Source organism: Salmo salar, chromosome ssa14 (genome assembly GCF_905237065.1).
Source record: "Salmo salar chromosome ssa14, Ssal_v3.1, whole genome shotgun sequence".
NCBI classification, from domain to species: domain Eukaryota; kingdom Metazoa; phylum Chordata; class Actinopteri; order Salmoniformes; family Salmonidae; genus Salmo; species Salmo salar.
Window position 1 is genome coordinate 49,242,474 of NC_059455.1, and position 10,686 is coordinate 49,253,159.

Genomic DNA, 10,686 nt, shown 5'->3' on the forward strand with positions numbered 1-10,686 from the left:
TCTACTATAGTAGGGCCTTAAACCACTACTACATCAGTAACTCTACTATAGTAGGGCCTTAAACCACTACTACATCAGTAACTCTACTATAGTAGGCCTTAAACCACTACTACATCAGTAACTCTACTATAGTAGGGCCTTAAACCACTACTACATCAGTAACTCTACTATAGTAGGGCCTTAAACCACTACAACATCAGTAACTCTACTATAGTAGGGCCTTAAACCACTACTACATCAGTAACTCTACTATAGTAGGCCTTAAACCACTACTACATCAGTAACTCTACTATAGTAGGACCTTAAACCACTACTACATCAGTAACTGCTATAGTAGGACCTTAAACCACTACTACATCAGTAACTCTACTATAGTAGGACCTTAAACCACTACAACATCAGTAACTCTCCTATAGTAGGGCCTTAAACCACTACTACATCAGTAACTCTACTATAGTAGGGCCTTAAACCACTATTACATCAGTAACTGCTATAGTAGGACCTTAAACCACTACTACATCAGTAACTCTACTATAGTAGGGCCTTAAACCACTACTACATCAGTAACTCTACTATAGTAGGACCTTAAACCACTACTACATCAGTAACTCTACTATAGTAGGGCCTTAAACCACTACAACATCACTGTTCAACGTTAGCGGTTTACATTTCCTCGGAGTCCGTTCAACGTTAACGGTTTACATTTCCTCGGCGTCCGTTCAACATTAACAGTTTACATTTTCTCGGCGTCCGTTCAACATTAACGGTTTCTACTTCCTGTCTGTTTAACGTTAACGGTTTCTACTTCCTGTCTGTTTAACGTTAACGGTTTCTACTTCCTCTGTCTGTTTAACGTTAACGGTTTCTACTTCCGGTCTGTTTAACGTTAACGGTTTCTACTTCCTCTGTCTGTTTAACGTTAACGGTTTCTACTTCCTGTCGGTTTAACGTTAACGGTTTCTACTTCCTCTGTCTGTTTAATGTTAACGGTTTCTAATTCCTCTGTCTGTTTACAAATTATTCTTGCTTCTCTCTTCTTTTTTTTGCCAAGCTTAATCTTTGTAGCTTTTTGTAATGCTTATATAGCGACCTCTATGTATTTCCCAATGCATCCAACCATTATCTCCGTTCATGATTGTGATTGTTCAGGAGAAATATCCTCACTGTTCAGGAGAAATATCCTCACTGTTCAGGAGAAATATCCTCACTGTTCAGGAGAAATATTCAACGTTAACTTTTCCAAAGTTTGAACTGGGTTTCTCTCTCTCATTTCCCTGCTTGCTGATCGGGAACGGTTCCGCTGTCTGTTTTAAATAACAGACAGACAGCGAGCAAACTGACTTTGACCTGGATGGAGAAACCACGGCTTCTGAGGTTAGTAGGGAGAAGATCCCAGTCTGGAGTCTAGAAGCATCAGTCAATGAGGGTCAGGGTGAGGTTGTGATGAACAAATACTGAAGCTGCTTATTTCTTGTATTTACGCTGCACATTTATTTTAGATTCTCTGGGGATGCAAGCTTTTCAGTACAGTGGATTAGTCTACTTTCTGCAAAGCAGCAGATATATATTGGGTTTAAGTCTGCATTGTTATTAACATATTTATGTGAAGGACTTTCACTCGGAATTGTATCTCAGGTTTCCTGATTCTGTACCTGGCCCTGTCTCTTTCCCTCCTTCCCTCTGTTGTGTCCTCCTTCCCTCTGTTGTGTCCTCCTTTCCTCCCTTCACTGTGTCCTCACCTCCCTCCCTCCCTCCCTCCCTCCCTCCCTCCCTCCCTCCCTCCCTCCCTCCCTCCCTCCTCCCTCCCTCCCTCCCTCCCTCCCTCCCTCCCTCCTCCTCCCTCCCTCCCTCTACTGTGTCCTTAATCCCCTCCCTCCCTCTCTCTACTGTGTCCTCACCTCCCTCCCTCCCTCCCTCTCGCTACTGTGTCCTCACCTTCCTCCCTCCCTCTCTCTACTGTGTCCTCAACCCCCTCCCTCCCTCTCTCTACTGTGTCCTCACCTCCCTCCCTCCCTCCCTCCCTCCCTCCCTCCTCCCTCCCTCCCTCCCTCCCTCCCTCCCTCCCTCCTCCCTCCCTCCCTCCCTCCCTCCCTCCCTCTCTCTACTGTGTCCTCACCTCCCTCCCTCTCTCAACTGTGTCCTAACCTCCCACCCTCCCTCTACTGTGTCCTCACCTCCCTCCCTACCTACCTCTCGCTACTATGTCCTCACCTCCCTCCCTCCCTCTCTCCCTCCCTCCCTCTCTCTACTGTGTCCTCAACCCCCTCCCTCCCACTCTCTACTGTGTCCACACCTCCCTCCCTCTCTCAACTGTGTCCACACCTCCCTTCCTCCCTCCCTCTCGCTTATGTGTCCTCAACACCCTCCCTCCCTCTCTCTACTGTGTCCTCACCTCCCTTCCTCCCTCCCTCTCTCAACTGTGTCCTCACCTCCCTCCCTCCCTCCCTCCATCCCTCCCTCCCTCCCTCCCTCCCTCCCTCCCTCCCTCCCTCCCTCCCTCCCTCCCTCCCTCCCTCCCTCCCTCCCTCCCTCCCCTCCCTCCCTCCCTCCCTCTACTGTGTCCTCACCTCCCTCCCTCTCTCTCAACTGTGTCCTCACCTCCCTCCCTCCCTCTCTCTTCTGTGTCCTCAACTCCCTCCCTCCCTCTCTCAACTTTGTCCTCACCTCCCTTCCTCCCTCCCTCTCTCTACTGTGTCCTCACCTCCCTCCCTCCCTCTCGCTACTATGTCCTCACCTCCCTTCCTCCCTCCCTCTCTCTACTGTGTCCACACCTCCCTCCCTCTCGCTTCTGTGTCCTCACCTCCCTTCCTCCCTCCCTCTCGCTACTATGTCCTCACCTACTTCCCTCCCTCTCTCAACTGTGTCCTCACCTCCCTTCCTCCCTCCCTCTCTCTACTGTGTCCTCACCTACTTCCCTCCCTCTCTCAACTGTGTCCTCACCTCCCTTTCTCCCTCCCTCTCGCTTCTATGTCCTCACCTCCCTCCCTCCCTCTCTCTACTGTGTCCTCACCTCCCTTCCTCCCTCCCTCTCTCTACTGTGTCCTCACCTACTTCCCTCCCTCCCTCTCTCTACTGTGTCCTCACCTCCCTTCCTCCCTCCCTCTCTCTACTGTGTCCTCACCTCCCTCCCTCCCTCTCTCCCTCCCTCCCTCTCTCTACTGTGTCCTCACCTCCCTCCCTCCCTCCCTCTCTCCCTCCCTCCCTCTCTCTACTGTGTCCTCAACCCCCTCCCTCCCACTCTCTACTGTGTCCACACCTCCCTCCCTCTCTCAACTGTGTCCTCACCTCCCTTCCTCCCTCCCTCTCGCTTCTGTGTCCTCAACTCCCTCCCTCCCTCTCTCTACTGTGTCCTCACCTCCCTTCCTCCCTCCCTCTCGCTACTATGTCCTCACCTACTTCCCTCCCTCTCTCAACTGTGTCCTCACCTCCCTTCCTCCCTCCCTCTCTCTACTGTGTCCTCACCTACCTCCCTCCCTCTCTCAACTGTGTCCTCACCTCCCTTTCTCCCTCCCTCTCGCTTCTGTGTCCTCACCTCCCTCCCTCCCTCTCTCTACTGTGTCCTCACCTCCCTTCCTCCCTCCCTCTCGCTACTATGTCCTCACCTCCCTCCCTCCCTCTCTCTACTGTGTCCTCACCTCCCTTCCTCCCTCCCTCTCTCTACTGTGTCCTCACCTACTTCCCTCCCTCTCTCAACTGTGTCCTCACCTACTTCCCTCCCTCTCAACTGTGTCCTCACCTCCCTCCCCCCTCTCAACTGTGTCCTCATTTCCCTCCCTCCCTCTCTCTACTGTGTCCTCCCTCCCTCCCTCCCTCCCTCCCTCCCTCCCTCCCTCCCTCCCTCCCTCCCTCCCTCCCTCCCTCCCTCCCTCCCTCCCTCCCTCCCTCCCTCCCTCCCTCCCTCCCTCCCTCCCTCTACTGTGTCCTCCCTCCCTCCCTCTACTGTGTCCTCCCTCCCTCCCTCTACTGTGTCCTCCCTCCCTCTGTCGTTCTTTCTTTCTGCTGTCAGTCGGAGGCAGAGGATGATTACTCTGAGAAGAAGACACAGGTACTCTGTGTTTTACCGTCATGACCACCAGCTCAGTACCACTGAGTGATGGCGACATCTCTCTCTATATCCGTGCTCTCTGCTTCATATAATAAACTATGAGCTCCTTCGTCTTGTCCTGTTTAATCTAGCATGGCCTGCTGCTGCCACATACGTACTGTCACAACTGCTTAGAGTTTCAGTTAAACAACCGTTCAGTTTGATATACATACATCTAGATGTTTGTGCTTGGCCACATCAAATCAAAATGTTATTAGTCACATTTGCGCCAAATACAACAGGTGTAGGTAGACCTTACAGTGAAATGCTGAATACAACAGGTGTAGGGAGACCTTACAGTGAAATGCTGAATACAACAGGTGTAGTAGACCTCACAGTGAAATGCTTATTTACGAGCCCTTAACCAACAATGCAGTAAAAATGATGTTATCACATTTTAATTTTCTGTTGAGGAATCAGATTGCTTGTTTTATTTAGCCTTGCTGACTGATATGTTGTGGTAACTAGGATGAGGTGATTCTGGGAGTTATTTTATCCACAGCCTTAAGAGGACATAACTCCCTACCTCCCGTAACTCTCTATCTACTATGTATAGGCCTGTTATAAAGCACTAGACACAAAATAATGTTGCTCATGGATCCCTCTCCCCTGTTGTTTTCCCACAGTATAGTTTCATTAGGCGATTTAAAGGAGAGAACGTATTTTTTTTATTTTATCAAGCGTAGTAATCTCATGTTAAAGGTTGGTGACAAACAGAACACATGATGCATTTAGCGTGACGTTCTGCTGCCATGAAAAATAAAAAATAAAAATAAAATAATGTTCAATACATGAACTACTAGTTAGACTAGGTATGTCTTCACCACATCTTAGACAATCAAAGCTTCAATAGAAAACACAAAACACCAAATCAAAGCTAGCCTCTCGACCCTTTGTACAGCCCGCCCAGTCAGTAATCACCTACACTACTCCCTGCCTGTTTGTGTTCCTGCTTTGGTTATTGGTCGACCAGCACCTCACGTCCTTGTATCCTGCTCTCTGGTTTTGTGGTTCAGGACACAGAAGAGTTGGAGGAGAAGGTGAAACACCAGAGAGACGTCAACGAAATGAAGCATTACTTCTTAGACACACCAGGTGGCGCTGACACCCCAGGACTGAAGAGACTGTCCTCGTCATCTCTGGCACGCTCCCACAGCGGGGGAGGAGTGGAGGAGGCACCTATGATTGAACCACTACACACCCGACAGGACTCCTCAGTAAGATCCAGGTTCGAGGGGGGAGTATTAGAATACATACTAGCTAACCGCGTGGGTACACTGGCTGGTCGGGACCGAGTCTGGTCTTAGGTAGGAGAAGAGACTTTTCTTATCCCACGGCATTACAGAAGAGCACCCGTGACAGAGACACTACACACACCCCCAGCAGACGTAAGAGAGAGTGGCTTAGATACTTATTTATTTCCCTCGTTAAAATGCAAATAATTTTATAACATTTTTGACATGCGTTTTTCTGGATTTTTTTGTTGTTGTTGTTTTTCTGTCTCTCACTGTTCAAATAAACCTACCATTACAATTATAGACTGATCATTTCTTTGTCAGTGGGCAAACGTACAAAATCAGCAGAGGATCAAATACATTTTTCCCCTCACTGTAACTGCATGGGTAGTGGTGCACTGCGTGGATATACAGCCCTCTCTCACAGAGAATCAGAGGAAGCCGTAAGATGAACATAAGCTGTAGGGGGGGACTAGATAACTGCATGGGTACCCTGGCTGTAACAGGAGTATGGTCTTAGGTAGGAGGACTGTTTTAACTCCCACCAAGGAGTGAACCACTGAACACCAAGGACATAAAAGCCAGGCTGGACTACTAGCTAACTGCATGGAGGGTCCTGGGTTCCTGAGTTTCCCCTGCATGAGCAGGAATGGACACATGGGGGGGCCTCCCGAGTGGCACAGCGGTCTAAGGCACTACATCGCAGTGCTAGAGGCATTACTACACACCCGGGTTCATTCTCGGGCTGTGCCACAACTGGCCGTGGCCAGAAGTCCCATAGGACGGCGCACAATTGGCCCAGCGTCGTCCCGGGTTAGGGGAGGGTTTGGCCCGGGGGGCTTTACTTGGCTCATAGCGCTCTAGCGACTCCCTGTGTGCTGGCCGGGCGCCTGCAGGCTGACCCCGGTCGCCAGTTGAACGGTGTTTCCTCCAACACATTGGTGCGGCTGGCTTCCGGGTTAAGCGGGAGGGTGTTAAGGAGCGCAGTTAGATGGGTCATGTTTTCGGAGGACGCATGACTCCACCGTCGCCTCTCCCGAGCCCGTTGGGGAGTTGCAGCGATGAGACAAGATCGAGAATTGGGGAGAAAAAAAGGGGGGTAAAATAAACACACACACAAAAAGAATGGACACATGGTCAGGGAAAAGCTGTTGTTATTATGCTGCAGTAGAACAGAACCGGACACTTACATGGACACTACTTACAACATGGACCATGGAGGCTAAATTAATGTTATATTGTCTGTATACTATATCATATATAACTGGGTTTTCTCTGTAGGAGACAGAGGAGATTCCTGCTGCTGAGGAAGAGATGCAGCAGGAGGTACAAGCTAATGCCATTGAGGTAAGACAGTCCGTGTGTGTGTACGTGTGTGTACGTGTGTGTACGTGTCACTCCGTGTGTCTGTGTGGTCACTGTAGCAAAGTCTCAACCTAGTATGTGTACGTGTAGGTCTGTCTGTCTGTGTCTCCATCTGTCCTTGTGTCTCTGTGTGTCTCTGTGTGTGTCTCTGTGTGTCTCTTTGTGTCTGTGTGTCTCTCTGTGTGTGTCTCTTTGTGTCTCTGTGTCTCTGTCTCTCTGTATGTCTCTGTGTGTCTCTCTGTGTGTGTCTCTGTGTGTGTCTCTTTGTGTCTGTGTGTCTCTGTGTCTCTGTCTCTCTGTGTGTCTCTCTCTGTGTGTCTCTCTCTGTGTGTCTCTGTGTCTCTCTGTGTGTCTCTCTCTCTGTGTGTCTCTGTGTCTCTCTGTGTGTGTCTCTCTCTGTGTGTCTCTGTGTGTGTCTCTCTCTGTGTGTCTCTCTGTGTATCTCATTGTGTCTGTGTCTGCATCTGTGTTTGTGTCTCTGTGCGTCTCTGTGTGTCTGTGTGTGTGTGTGTGTGTGTCTCTCTGTGTGTGTCTCTCTGTGTGTGTCTCTCTGTATGTGTCTCTATGTGTGTGTCTCTTTGTGTGTCTCTGTGTGTGTCTCTGTGTGTCTCTCTGTGTATCTCATTTTGTCTGTGTGATCACTGTAAGCCAAGTCTCTCCCTGATAGGCTACAGACAAGTCAGGCATGGTGGACCCTAGTGATGTCATGGTGGGGGTGGGGACTGCTGGAGCACAGGGGAGTTGCCCGATGACTCCGCGTGACGTTACCAGTGACTGGAAGGACAGAGAGACGGACGAAGAAAAAGAGGACGGCGAAGGAAAGAAATCCCCTGTGTCTCCTAAGCTAAATATCAGTCCAGGGACAGTCAGACAGGAAGTCTCTACGGCCATCTTGGACAAGAGAGGAACACTCATCATCCTGAGGGAAATGGAGTCTGAAGACAAGATGGACGCCAGTGACAAAATGGATGCCAGCGCAATCTTCACCGATACCAACCAGGATGAAGGAGGGGGGAGTCTTTCCATCAAGGAGGATGACGTTGGAGATGATCTGACCCGATCGAAGGAGAAAGATACCCAACTCACCTTGAATGAAGAAGAGACTGGCAGTGAGGTAGATGCTAAGACCAAGCAATAAGAGAGTGTCTCTCAACTTAAACCAGACTGAGACTGAAGATGAATTGGGTGGTATTAACTCACCGAAGATGAGTGACGTTAACTCACTTCAGAAGACTGAAGCTCCGTATTCCTCTGTGGTCGTCACAAAGACAGATGAAAGGTCAGAGGTCGCCAGCATGTCACATGAGGAGGTGACAGACTTGGACCGGATTACCCAGGATGCACCACTACAGAGAGAGGAGTCGTGCGGCCTGGACGAAGCCCGGAGCGACCTGTCACGGTCGAGCTTCGCCAACGGTCAATTTGACACCAAACCATCACCTGGATCTCTAGCCATGGTACTGTATGTAAAACAATACAAGCTGCCTCCTCCTTCACATGTCCTACCTGCTGCACCCCCCTACCACCACCACCACCACCACTGCTCCCCTCTACCCATCCAGTGGTGCTCCAGCCAGTGTACAGTAAATGCGCTGCATGGCTAGACTGTCAAACATGCTGTACGTGTTCGTTTATCTGCCGACTGCAGCCACATCTTTCTGTTCCTCTCAAAGCTTTGCTTCATTTTGACACGCGCTTTGGGTTGTTTGGTTTTGTTGATGGCTCTAAAGCTTACTGCACTGTATCTGAAGCGTACTGCACTGTCTCTAAAGCTTACTGTATCTAATGCTTACTGCACTGTATCTAATGGTTACTGCACTGTATCTGAAGCGTACTGTATCTAATACTTAATGCACTGTATCTAAAGCTTACTGTATCTAAAGCTTACTGCACTGTATCTAATGGTTACTGCACTGTATCTGAAGCGTACTGTATCTAATGCTTACTGCACTGTATCTAAAGCTTACTGCATCTAAAGCTTACTGCATCTCAAGCTTACTGTATCTAATGCTTACTGCACTGTATCTAAAGCTTACTGTATCTAAAGCTTACTGCATCTCAAGCGTACTGTATCTGAAGCGTACTGCACTGTCTCTAAAGCTTACTGTATCTAATGCTTACTGCACTGTATCTAAAGCTTACTGTATCTAAAGCTTACTGCATCTCAAGCTTACTGTATCTAAAGCTTACTGCACTGTATCTAAAGCTTACTGTATCTAAAGCTTACTGCATCTCAAGCTTACTGTATCTGAAGCGTACTGCACTGTCTCTAAAGCTTACTGTATCTAATGCTTACTGCACTGTATCTAAAGCTTACTGCACTGTATCTAAAGCTTACTGTATCTAAAGCTTACTGCATCTCAAGCTTACTGTATCTAATGCTTACTGCACTCTGTCTAAAGCTTACTGTATCTCAAGCTTACTGCACTGAATCTAATGTCTACTGTATCTAAAGCTTACTGCACTGTATCTAAAGCATACTGTCTCTAAAGCTTACTGCATCTCAAGCTTACTGTATCTAAAGCTTACTGCACTCTGTCTAAAGCTTACTGTATCTCAAGCTTACTGCACTGAATCTAATGTTTACTGTATCTAAAGCTTTATGAACTGTATCTGATGCTTTCTGCACTGGGGCTCCCGAGTGGCGCAGCGGTCTATGGCACTGCATCTCAGTGCTAGAGGTGTCACTACAGACCCTGGTTCGTTTCCAGGCTGTATCACAACCGGCCGTGATTGGGAGTCCTTTTTATTTATTTGTTTAAAAAATATATATATTTCACATTTATTTAACCAGGTAGGCCAGCTGAGAACAAGTTCTCATTTACAACTGCGACCTGGCTAAGATAAAGCAAAGCAGTGCGACAAAAACAACAACACAGAGTTACACATAAACAAACGTACAGTCAATATCACAATAGAAAAGAAAAATAGAAAAATCTATGTACAGTGTGTGCAAATGTAGTAGGGTAGGGAGGTAGGCAATAAATAGGCCATAGAGGCGAAATAATTACAATTTAGCATTAATACTGGAGTGATAGATGTGCAGATGATGATGTGCAAGTAGAGATACTGGGGTGCAAAAGAATAAAAAAAATAACTATATGGGGATGAGGTAGTTGGATGGGCTATTTACAGATGGGCTATGTACAGGTACAGTGTTCGGTGAGCTGCTCTGACAGCTGATTCTTAAAGTTAGTGAAGGAGATATAAGACTCCAGCTTCAGTGATTTTTGCAATTCGTTCCAGTCACTGGCAGCAGAGAACTGGAAGGAAAGGCGGCCAAAGCAGGTGTTGGCTTTGGGGATGACCAGTGAAATATACCTGCTGGAGCGCGTGCTACGGGTGGGTGTTGCTATGGTAACCGGTGAGCTGAGATAAGGCGGGGCTTTACCTAGCAAAGACTTATAGATGACCTGGAGCCAGTGGGTTTGGCGACGAATATGAAGCGAGGGCCAGCCAATGAGAGCATACAGGTCACAGTGGTGGGTAGTATATGGGGCTTTGGTGACAAAACGGATGGCACTGTGATAGACTACATCCAGTTTGCTGAGTAGAGTGTTGGGGGATATTTTGTAAATGACATCGCCGAAGTCAAGGATCGGTAGGATAGTCAGTTCTACGAGGGTATGTTTGGCAGCATGAGTGAAGGATGCTTTGTTGCGATATAGGAAGCCAATTCTAGATTTAATTTTGGATTGGAGATGCTTAATGTTAGTCTGGAAGGAGAGTTTACAGTCTAACCAGACACCTAGGTATTTATAGTTTCCCACATATTCTAAGTCAGAACCGTCCAGAGTAGTGATGCTAGTCAGGCAGGTGGGTGCGGGCAGCGATCGTTTGAAGAGCACGCATTTAGTTTTACTTGCATTTAAGAGCAGTTGGAAGCCACGGAAGGAGAGTTGTATGGCATTGAAGCTTGTCTGGAGGTTTGTTAACACAGTGTCCAAAGAAGGGCCAGAAGTACACAGAATGGTGTCGTCTGCGTAGAGGTGGATCAGAGAA

General features: G+C 48.3%; 1 pseudogene; it reads left to right on the plus strand.

Annotated features, from left to right (window-relative positions):
* LOC106592546 (band 4.1-like protein 3) overlaps positions 1–7,822 on the plus strand; it is a 137,475-nt pseudogene extending 129,653 nt beyond the window's left edge.
* Positions 7,823–10,686: the final 2,864 nt, after the last annotated feature.